Raw genomic sequence first — 12,060 nt, forward strand, 5'->3', positions numbered from 1 at the left:
ACCTTGGAGCAAACTAAACTAGAAGTGCAATGTAGGGGCAAGAATTTTGAGTTGGGAGTTGGGAAACCTGAGTGGTAATCCCGGCACTGCCTCTTTGTCTGTAACCTTGAAAGGCTCTCTTAATCCCTGCAGACTTCAGATTCTCCATCTATAAAACAAGTTCTGGTTAAATTATTTTTAAGTTCCTTTCTTGGAGTCCCTGAGTGGCGCAAATAGTTAAGCATTTGGCTACTAACTGAAAGGTTGGAGGTTTGACTCTTATTTGCCTTGGAAGAAAGGCCTGGCAATCTACTTCCAAAAGATCACAGCCATTAAAAACCCTATGGAGCTCAGTTCTACTCGGAAACACAGGGGTCACCATGAGTTGGAATTGACTCAACGGCAACTGGTTACTGGTAAGGCCCTTTTTAGCTTTAAAATTCAGTTTATGAGTCTGTCAGCATTAATAGGAAATGCTGTGTAAGTGTCCTCAGGTCAGGATTAAATAAATTTAGTGATGGAAAATCATGAGAAGAGAGTATCCCCAAGATTGTGTGATACATTCTTTTATCCACAATTTAATATATTTTAAACAGGAGCATGTTAGCTATTGTGCATGAAACATAGACCTAGTTTTTACGTTCATACCTTGCAATTTACTGTCTTAATTGGAAGATTAACTTGGTTTAGAGACAAAAATTGAAAAGAAACTTTCCAATGTCTAAGCATGAATCCCAAGCAAGTAGATAATAATATTTTACATTTAAAAACTACTTCACCATTTATGAAACCTTTCCCTTTCTCTCTCGACGCTCTAAGAAAGTCACAGAGAATGGATTTATAAAGCTTCAAACATTTGCGGAGTGTGGGTATCATCAACTCTTCTTCCTGGACTGTTTCTCTCAAGGTCTCTCTCCCCATTCTGGCCTTGCAGATTTGTAGCAGAAAAATTCCACTTGTGCCGCAGCCCCTGGCAGAAACCAGGGATGGCTGCATGAGGACCTAGATTAGGAGTCAGAACCTCTTGACCGAAGCTGGTGATTCCAAAGATGTTAGTCGCGCCCCAGCTCTGACCCAGGCTCTCTGAGTCTCCCTTTTCTTCTTCTCCTCCCCAGGCAGATTTCAAACCTCCCATACTCTAGGATTCTTTTACTACATATGTTTTTGTCTTTGCACATCTTCTATTGCATTATAACTGCTTGTGTATGTGTCCTGCCGCTCCACCAGATTGTAAACTCCCTGAGGATCTGAGTCCTACTCATCTTTGAATTTCTGGAACCTGGCACATAGTAGGTGCTCAATAGATGCTGGAACAATAATTACTGCTAAAAAGAGAACAGAAGGAAGCTCCTGAAGATTACAAGGCCTTTCTGCTCCTCCTTGTGATGACAGCTTTGAGAACCTCAGGACTCTAATAGCTCCCTCTCTTCACCCTTGTTAGTTATAACCAGAATCTAGCACTATTTGTAAAGGGACAGCATTACCAATCATTGCTGCATGAATTTTGGTCCCTGTGTAGTGGAGGAATCTGAGTCTCAGACACTAGGTGTATTAATTTCCTACTGCTGCTGTAACAAATTAATCATTGTGGCTTAAAACAGCACAGAATTGTTACCTTACAGTTCTGGGGGTCAGCAGTCCATAATGAGTCTCAGAGGGCTAAAGTCAAGGTGTTGGCAGGGCTTCGTTGCTTCTGGAGGCATTAAGGAAGAATTGTTTCCTTGCCTCTTCCAGTTTCTAGAAGCTGTTGGCATTCCTTGGCTTGTGACTCCCAGCCAGCAATTTTATCACTCCAGCTTTTGCTCAGTCATCACCTCTCCTTCTCTGACTCTCTTTCTCTGCTACCTCCCTGTTTTGCTTATAAGGACCTTGTAATTATATTGGGTCTACTCTGGTTAGTCCAGGATAATCTCCCTGTCTCAAGATCCTTAACTTAATCATATCTACAAAGTTCCTTTTGACAGGTAAGTAACATATTCCTGTGAATTCCAGGGATGAGGGTGTGGACATCTTTGGGGGTCGTTATTTGGCCTACCACAACACATCTATTGAGCAGTTTCAAGCCCAAGCAAACGGTTAGCAGGGGAGACAGTAGGATCTTGAGCAATCCAGGACTAGAACCCACAACTAAGCTACATTTGTCCATCAACTGGACTACAGAGGCATGGCAGCAACAAACAACTATTAGAAACTAAGCAGGAATAACCTCAAAGAGGAAAGGCAGAAAATAAAAGACAACTTGAGGGACATACTACAGCCAACTTCTAACAGCATGGCAGACATAGCTCTGTTGTTGTGTGCCCTGGAGTAGATCCTGACCCCTAGCAACCCTATATGACAGAGTAGAACTGCCCCATAGTGTTTTCTAGACAGTAGTCTTTACAGGAAAAGATCACCAGGTCTTTTCTTCCATGGAGCCACTGGTAAGTTTGAACCTCTGACCTTTCAGTTGGCCGCCGAGCACTTAACCATTGTGCTACCTGGGCTCCTTAGACATAGCTGTAGGCCTGTAGAAATCAGAAATCTTTGTGAGTCCAAAAGATAAATAAACTCAAAGAGGAGGCCTTGCAAACAGCAAGTAGTGTAAAGGAAAAAGCTTCAGGTCATCAGTATGGAGTAGAAAAGAAAGAGCTTCAAAGTCAGATGGATCTGAATGGACGCACAGCTCTGACAGTGGTAGTGGTGCAGTGTGGCGCTATTAACTGTTCTAAGGCTCCGTTTCCTCACATGTAAAATGGACATAATATTACCTTCTTCCTCTCAGGAATATTGTGAGGCAGTTTGAATCTTACTCAAACAAGTGAAATAATATTTGGAAAGCTCCTGTCCAGCCCAGGAACAGGAACCCCCCAGACTTAGCTAATGCCAGTGCAGAGGGAAGGTGAGAACACTGAGTTTACCAACTCATGGACAACAGTCACCCAAGCAATCCCAGTCTTCACTGGTGTCCATTAAGGCTTAGCCAAGGTTCTTTTACTCAAGGTTCCTTAGAAAATTGAAGAAGCAACCACCTCCTAATGCCTGTTCCCCCAGGAACCAATCTAGGTGGAAGTTTTGTGGCATGTAAAAGTTTAAAGATCATTTTTTCCCCAGACCTATCTAAAACAACGGATCTGGAAGATTATGCAAAAAAATTATATTGAGCCTCACTTCCTGTCAAGAGACATCACACTCTCAGCTTCCACAGCTACTTCCTGACAAAGACAAGTGTAAGCATAAAGACGCTCACTGCTTCCAAATGTACCTTTCTTCCCACATGCCTTCTTTACTCTGACATAAGCTTTCTAACCTACGCCTGTCTACAAGGAGGCAAATCGTGTATTTTTCTAAATACAATTTTGAACTTAGAACTGGAAAGTAAACACAGTGGGAGTTGTGTGTTGCAGCCTGATCTCCGTGACTCACTTTATGATCCATAAAACTCATGTTGGGTCTTACACGTCTCATCTCTCATTCCTTCTAAACTAATTTAGGAGCATGACCTCACAATAAAGAAACATCTGCAGTCTGTGTCACATGAAGAAGAAATGCAAAAAAGGGTAGCAGCAGTGAATGCAGTAAGTAGTTCGAAACAGTTTCAAACTGTGTTTATAAATGCCAATTTTAGTGGTTTAAATAAATACCAGCTTCAGTTTGTTAACTCACAGACACAATTTATCAGACCCACCCACCTGTTATTTATAAAACCTCGATCATATTTATTAGTAATGCATTGATATTAACTGAATTGTAGTAATAAGTAATAACCCAAACCACTAACAGGCTAACTAAATTACAAAAACTATATAAAAAGTACCTGAGAAAAGAAACTTATTTGTCGAGATAGAAAATCCTTTTTTTAGCCTACTTTCTTACAAAAGCTGTAGATTCTAAAATCATAGACATGAAAAATGTAACATGAAAACTATATGTTAATAGACATGAATAAGAGTAGGAGAGAGATTTTTAAAAAACTAAGAATGAGAACAGTTTATTCCTTCCCCTTGTTCATTTCTTTATTTCATTTATTGAACCTCTGCTAGGAACTGGGAATGCTAAAATAAGAATAACACAGCCCCTGCCTCTTAGTCAGTCCTGTGGAATACAGTGAGGAAGTCGACATTTATGAAACAATCCCATGCATGCGTAATGACATACACATAGGATGCTTGTGAGCACAAAGGAAGGCCACCAACTCAGTCTGGGGTGAGTTGGGTCTTAAGGAACAAGTGGCAGTTAACTAAGGCAGATGAGGGAAGGGCATTTAAAGAAGAAGGAACTGAATGTACAAAGCCACAGTGCTGTGAGGACAAATATAATTTTGTAACAACACTGTCAACAACCAAAAAATGTGTGTGGCTGCACAAATATGTATATAGGTGTATAAGTGTATGAGTATGAATATGTGGGTACATGTGTGTACAGCTAGTAGTATCTATAGGCATATGTACACAGGTCTGTTTGTCCATGCATGCATATCCATATATATAATAAACCACACAGGGGACACAGTATGGATACTTCTTAGACATGACCAAACACTTTGTGAGATTGGTTTTCTGGATTTGAAGATTTAAGACGGTAGTCTTGTGGGACAACTCAGGTAATTAGCATAATGTAGTGCATAAAGTTCTACATCTCAGTGTGGTGAGTAGTGTCTGGGATCTTAAAAGCTTGTGAGTGGCCATCTAAGATACAACTATTGGTCTCTACTTGTCTTGAACAAAGGCTAAAGAAGGAAACCAAAGACTCAGAAGAAAGTAGTCTACAGGACTGAGTCGACACAAACCGGGACCTCATCTACCCTGAGATCAGAAGAACTAGATGCCCAGCTACCTCTACCGACAGTTCCCATTAGGGCCACAACATTGTTGTTAGGTGCTGTTGAGTCAGTTCTGACTCCTGAGGACCCTATGTACAGCAGAAGAAAACACTACCTGGTCCTTCGCCATCCTCACAATCATTGTTGTTCTTGAGCCCGTCATTGCAGCCACTGTGTCAGTCCATCTCATTGAGGGTCTTCCTCTTTTTCGATGATCCTCTAGCAAGCATGATGTTCTTCTCCAGGGACTGGTCCCTCATGATAACATGTCCAAAACCAAAAAAAAAAAACCCAAACCTGCTGCCTTCGAGTTGATTCTGACTCATAGTGACCTTAGAGGACAGGGTAGAACTGCCCCAGAGAGCTTCCAAGGAACGCCTGGTGGATTCAAACTGCTGACCTTTTGGTTAGCAGCCATAGCACTTAACCACTATGCCACCAGGGTTTCCAACATGTCCAGAGTATATGAAAAATCCTCACTTCTAATGAGCATCCTGGCAGTACTTCTTCCAAGACAGATTTGTTTGTCCTTCGGGCAGTTCACGGTATATTCAATATTCTTTGCACACACCATAATTTAAAGGCATCAATTTTTCTTCAGTCTTCCTCATTCATTGTCCGGCTTTCACATGCATATGAGGTGATTGAAAACACCATGGCTTGGGTCAGGCACACTTTAGTCCTTAAAGTGACGTCTTTGTTTCTTAACACTTTAAAGAGGGTCTTTGTAGTAGATTTGCCCAATGCAATGCGTTGTTTGATTTCTTGAGTGCTGCTTCCATGGTCATTGATTGTGGATTCCAAGTAAAATGACAACTTCAGTATTTTCAGTCTTTTCTCCGTTTATCATGATGTTGCTTATTGGTCCAGGGGTGAGGGTTTTTGTTTTCTTTATGTTGAGTGTAATCCATGCTGGAGTCTGTGGTCTTTGATCTTCATCAGTAAGTGCTTCAAGTCCTCTTCACTTTCAGCAAGCAAGGTTTGTCATCCGTATATCACAGGTGGTTAACGAGTCTTTCTTCAATCTTGATGCCCCATTCTTCTTCATATAGTCCAGCTCCTGGATTATTTGCTCAGCGTACAGATCAAATAAGTATGGTGAAAAGATACAACCCTGACACACACCTTTCCTGATTTTAAAACACACAGTGACCCCTCGTTCTGTTAGAATGACTGCCTCTTGGTCTACGTACAAGTTCATCATGAGCACAATTAAGTATTCTGGAATTCCCGTTCTTCACAATGTTATTCATAATTCGTTATGATCCACACAGTTGCCTTTGCATAGTCAATAAAACACACGTAAACATCTTTCTGGTATTCTCTGCTTTCAGCCAAGATCCATCTGACATCAGCAAGATGAATTGATATCCCTTGTTCCACATCCTCTTCTGAATCCAGCTTGAATTTCTGGCAGTTCCTTGTTGATGTACTGCTGCAGCCACTTTTGCATGATCTTTAGCAAAATTTTACTTGCAAGTGATATTAATGATACTGTTTGATAATTTCCTTATTCTGTTGGATCACCTTTCTTTGGAATGGGCACAAAGTTGGGTCTCTTCCAGTCAGTTGGCCAGGTACCTGTCTTACGAATTTCTTGGCATTGACGGGTGAGCACCACCAGAGCTGGATCTGTTTGTTGAAATATCTCAGTTGGCATTCGGTCAATTCCTGGAGCCACAATAGATGGATGCTTATAGAACAGGAGGGAAATGTGGAACAGAATTCAAATTCCTAAAAAGTTCAGACTTCCTGGAAAAGTTGAGACTAGAGGACTCCCTGAGACCATTGCCCTGAGATATGCTTTAAGTCTAGTTAAACTGAAATTAACCCTTGAGGTCACCTTTTAGCTAGATAACAGACTGGCTCATAAAATAAAGAATATCACCTGTGAGTAATGATCTTCTTTAAGAAAAATCATCTACAGGAGACCAAATGGTCAAAAATTACTCTAAAGCAAAGATGAGAAAGTAAAGGGGCAAGGAAACTAGAGTACTGGAAATGGTACAACCAGAATGGAATGAATCAGAATAATGGCACATTGTGAAAGATATAATCAATATCACTGAATAATTTGTATAGAAATTGTTAAATGGGAACCGAATTTGCTGTATAAACATTCACACACACACAAAACCAAGCAACCCTACAGGCAGAGTAGAACTGCCCCATAGAGTTTCCAAGGAGCACCTGGTGGATTCGAACTGCTGACCTTTTGGTTAGCAACCATAGCGCTTAACCACTATGCTACCAGGGTTTCCACACAATAAAATATTAAAAAAAAAAAAAAAAGAAAGCCAGTTTTATGAAAACATGGCTACAACTGGATCTGGAAATTCATGAGAGTATAATAAAAATTAATCAAATTGTCACAGAAAGGTTGAAGCCAGACAAAATTAAAAAATTTATTTCCCCATTAAAAAAAAGAAAGAAATTCCAAGTAGTTTGCTATGACTGGAGCCTCAGGGTTTGGTAGGGATTAAAGATGGAAGAGTGGTAGGAGGTACCAGGTCACATGAACTTTGTAGGCAAACCTACAGAGTCAGAAGTTTATTCTGAAGGCAATGGGGCAGACAATAAATAATTTTTCAAAAAAAATTTTTTTTTTTAAATAACAGCTATATTGAGATGGAAACCCTGGTGGCATAGTGGTTAAGAGCTACGGCTGCTAACCAAAAGGTCGGCAGTTCAAATTCACCAGGTGCTCCTTGGGAATTCTGTGGGGCAGTTCTACTCTGTCATTTAAGGTCACTATGAAGTCAGAATCGATTAGACAACAATGGGTTTTTTGTTTTTGTTTACACTGAGATAATATATACCTTAAAATTCATCCTTTTAAAGTGTACTATTCAATGGTTGTTAGTATATTCAAAATTGTGTAACCATCACCACTATCCAATTTTAGAACATTTTTATTATCTCCAAAAGAAATCTCAAACCCATTAGCATTCACTCCTATTCCCTCCCCTCCTCCCATGTCCTGGAAACCTTAAGTCTACTTTCTGTCTTCATCAATTTGCCTGTCCGAGAAATGGAATCAAACAATATGCAGCCTTTGTCTCTAGTTTCTTTTACTTAGTATGATGTTTTTAAGACTCATCCATGTTGTAGCATGTATTTGTACCTTATTCCTTTTTTATTACCAGATAATATTACATGGCATGGATATACCACATTTCCTCTACCCATTCATCAGTTGATGAGCATTTCAGTTGTTTACACTTTTTAGCTGCTACGAACATTCATGTACAAGTTCTTGTGTGTACATGTTTTCATTTCTCGTGGGTATATACCTAGAAGTGGCATTACTGGGTCATGTGATAACTTTGTATACATTTTGGGAAACTGCCAGACTGTTTTATAAAATGGCTGTACCATTTTATAATCCCACTGATAATCATCGCATGAGGGTTCCAATTTCTTCACACCCTCACCAATATTTGTTATTGTCTGTCTTTTTTATTATCAGCATCTTAATGGGTGTGAAGTGGTATCTCATTGTGGTTTTAATTTGCATTTCCCCAATGGCTAATGACATCAAGCATCTTTTCATGTGCTTATTATACATCTTCTTTGAAAAAATGTTTATTCAAATCCTTAGTCCATTTTTAAATTGGGTCATTTGTCTTTTTGTTCTTGAGTTCTAAGTGTTCTTTATGTATTCTGCATACAAATCCCTTATCAGATATATGATTTGCAAAAATTTTCTCCCATTTTGTAGGTTATATTTTCACTTTCTTAATGATGTCCTTTGAAGCACAAAAGTTTTTAATTTTGATGAAGTCCAATAGATCTAATTTTTTCTTTTGTCACTTGTGTTTTAGTGTCATAGCAAAGAAACCATTGCCTAACCCAAGGTCGTAGAGATTTATCCCATGTTTTCGTCTGTCGTTGTTGTGTGTCCTGAAGTCTATTCCAACCCATAACGACCCTGTAAGGTAGAATGGAACTGTCCCATAGGGCTTCCAAGGCACGGAAGCAGATTGCCACATTGCAGGTGGTGGTTTTTACCGTAGACCTTTTTGGTTAGCAGGTGAGCACTTAACCACTGTGCCACCAGGGCTTTCTTAAGTTTCCGTCTAGGAGTTTCATAATTTTAGCTCTTATCTTTTTAGTTAACTTTGTAATATGGTTCAACTTTATTCTTTTGCGTGTGAGATACTGAGTTGCCCCAGCATCATTTGTTGAAAAAACTATCCTTTCCCTTAAATTAATTTTTTAAAAAATGCCATTATGGGGCTGCTATGAGTAGGAATTGACTTGATGGCAATAGGTTTTAGGTATGCTAGCAATCACATCCTAAAATGCTATCATATTTTAGATTTATAATCGCTTACTGATGAATTGAACTGCTAACAAGGAAGACATTTCTCTTGTATTTCACAACTGGATTACTTGTGTGTCTAAAGACTAATCTCTTAATAAATATGCCAATAGAAACATTTTAAGAAAGTATTGAGTTCCTACTATGTGCCAGGCATGGTGCTAGCCACTGGGTGTAAGATGGTGAAAAAGAGACATAGTCCCTAGCTTCATGGAGCTTGTAGTGTAGTGAGACTACTAGTGAGAAAATAAAAGGCTGGGGAGGAGGGGAAGGAGGACTGGTAAAGACTGGGGAATTAGGGAAAGCTGCTCTGATTGAAGAGTCCTTCAAGCCAAGGGAACAGCATGAACAAAGACTCCAGCAGTGAAAGAGCTTGGCTGTTTTGGGGAAAATAAAAAGCCAGTGGAGATAGAGTGTAGTGCACAAGAAGGAGAGCAGTATAAGACGAGGCTAAAGAAATGGCCAGAGGCCAGTTAGTGCAAGGCGTTATAAGCCGTGTTAAGCCATGGCTCCGGAACTATGCATCTATGCATCCGGGAGCCCCTGCAAACTCACAGGGGTGCTGTGGATATTTTAAAATTTAAGGGAAACATAGCACCATCTGTCGGACACCAAGGGAACTATTAACTTGAGGGTGTTTAGATCCAGCTGTTCCTTTCAATAACACCTTTGAAAATCTGGGTTTTCCTGGATTGCTGTGATTAAAAGCAAGTACAATGGGAGAATCAATGTGGCACAGCAAATGAGGGTGAGTTTGAGAAGTTATGTAGTGCCCAACAAGTGCTAAATTGTTATAACATGAATATTATTTAATTTGTTTGACACTAACTACTTAATAAACAGAACTGTTAGGTATTTCTTTTGGCTTGAGAATGCCTTGAAGAAAATTACTGACACCCTAAGGGCACTGTAGACTGAGACAATTTGGGAACCTCTAGCTTTAAGGACTTGGGGGTTTTATTCTGAGTCCTATTATCCTATCATTGACAGTGTTGTACTTTAGGATAGATCTTGAAATGTTCTTTTTGACAATGAATGCAACACTATTCCTTTCCAACCTGTCATTCCCAGCATGATTGTCTGATTCAGAATGGGCAATACCAATCCATTTCAGCTTTCTAACGCCTAGGATATCCATCTTTATGCATTCCGTTTCATTTATCACAACTTCCAATTTTCCTAGATTCATACTTCATAATTCACGTTTCTATTACTAATGCATGTTTGCAGCTGTTTCTTCTCATTCTGAGTCACGCCACATCAGTAAATGAAGGTTCCAAAAGCTTTACTCCATCCACGTCATTAAGGTCGACTCTCCTTTGAGGAGGCAGCTCTTCCCCAGTTGTGTTTTGAGTGCCTTTCAACCTGAGGGGCTCATCTTCAGCACTACATCAGACAATGTTCCACTGCTATTCATAAGGTTTTCGTTGGCCAGCTTTTTCAGAAGTAGACTGCCAGGTCTTCCTTCCTAGTCTGCCTTAGTCTGGAAGTTCTGCTGAAACCTGTCCACCATGGGTGACCCTGCTCGTATATGAAATATTGGTGGTATAGCTTCCGGCATCACAGCAACAGGCAAACCACCACAATACGACAAACTGGCAGATGTGAGCATTATCCATAATGGCAAAAAATTGCATATAATCTCCATAGGAACAGTTATGCAAATCCCTCTTTTTGAGGAGGGAGCTTGGTAGGTTGCCAGATAAAATAAAGCATGTTCAATTTTGAATTTCATATAAACAATGAATAATTTTTAAGTATGTTCCATGCAATATTTGGGTCATACTTATATACTAAAAAGTTATGCATTGTTTATCTGAAATTCAAATCAAACTGAATGTCCTGTATTTTTATCTGCTCAATCTGGCAACCACACAGCCCAGGCACCTCCGCACTCTTCTACCATGAAGTGCATTCTCACCAGCCCAGGTATCCCCTCCAAGAGTCCAATCCCACCAGTGTTTATTGAGAGTCTACTATGTGAAAATTATGGTAGCATTACCTATTGTTGTTGTTATGTGCCGTTGAATCAGTTCCAACTCATATCAACTCTATGTACAACAGAACAAAATACTGCCCAGTCCTGCACCAGCCTTGCAATCATTGGTGTGTTTGAGCTCGTTGTTGCAGCCACTGTGTCACTTCATCTCATCTAGGGTCTTCCTCTTTTTCACTGACCTTCTACCTTATCAAGCATGACGTCCTTCTTCAGTGACTGGTCCCTTTTGATAACATGTCCAAAGTATGTGAGACGAAGTCTCACCATCCTCGCTTCCAGGTCACGCTCTGTCTGTACTTCTTCCAAGACAGACTTGTTCTTTCTTCTGGCAGTCCATCATATATTCAGTATTCTTTGCCAGCACCATAATTCAAAGGTATCAATTCGTTTTTGGTCTTCCTTATTCATAGTCACGCTTTAGCATGCATATGAGGCAATTGAAAATATCTTGGCTTAGGTCAGGCACACCTTAATCCTCAAAGTGACATCTTTGCTTTTCAATACTTTAAAGAGGTCTTTTGCAGCAGATCTGCCCAGTGCAATGCGTCTTTTGATTTCTTGACTGCTGCTTCCATGGGTGTTGCTCCTGGATCCAAGTAAAATGAAATCATCGATAACTTCAGTATTTTCTCTGTTTATCATGATATTGCTTATTGGTCCAGTTGTGAGGATTTTTGTTTTCTTTATATTGAGGCGTAATCTGTACTGAAGGCTGTGGTCTTTGATCTTCATCAGTAAATGCTTCAAGTCCTCTTCACTTTTAGCAAACCAGATTTTGTCATCTGCGTATTGCAGGTTGTTAATGAGTCTTCCTGATGTCACATTCTTCTTCATATAGCCCAGTTTCTCAGGTTATTTGTTCAGCATACAGGATCCAACTCTGACACACACCTTTCCTGATTTTGAACCATCCCCCTTATTCTGTTCAAAGGACTCCCTCCTGGTCTATGTATGGGT

Source organism: Loxodonta africana, chromosome 10 (genome assembly GCF_030014295.1).
Source record: "Loxodonta africana isolate mLoxAfr1 chromosome 10, mLoxAfr1.hap2, whole genome shotgun sequence".
NCBI lineage: Eukaryota > Metazoa > Chordata > Mammalia > Proboscidea > Elephantidae > Loxodonta > Loxodonta africana.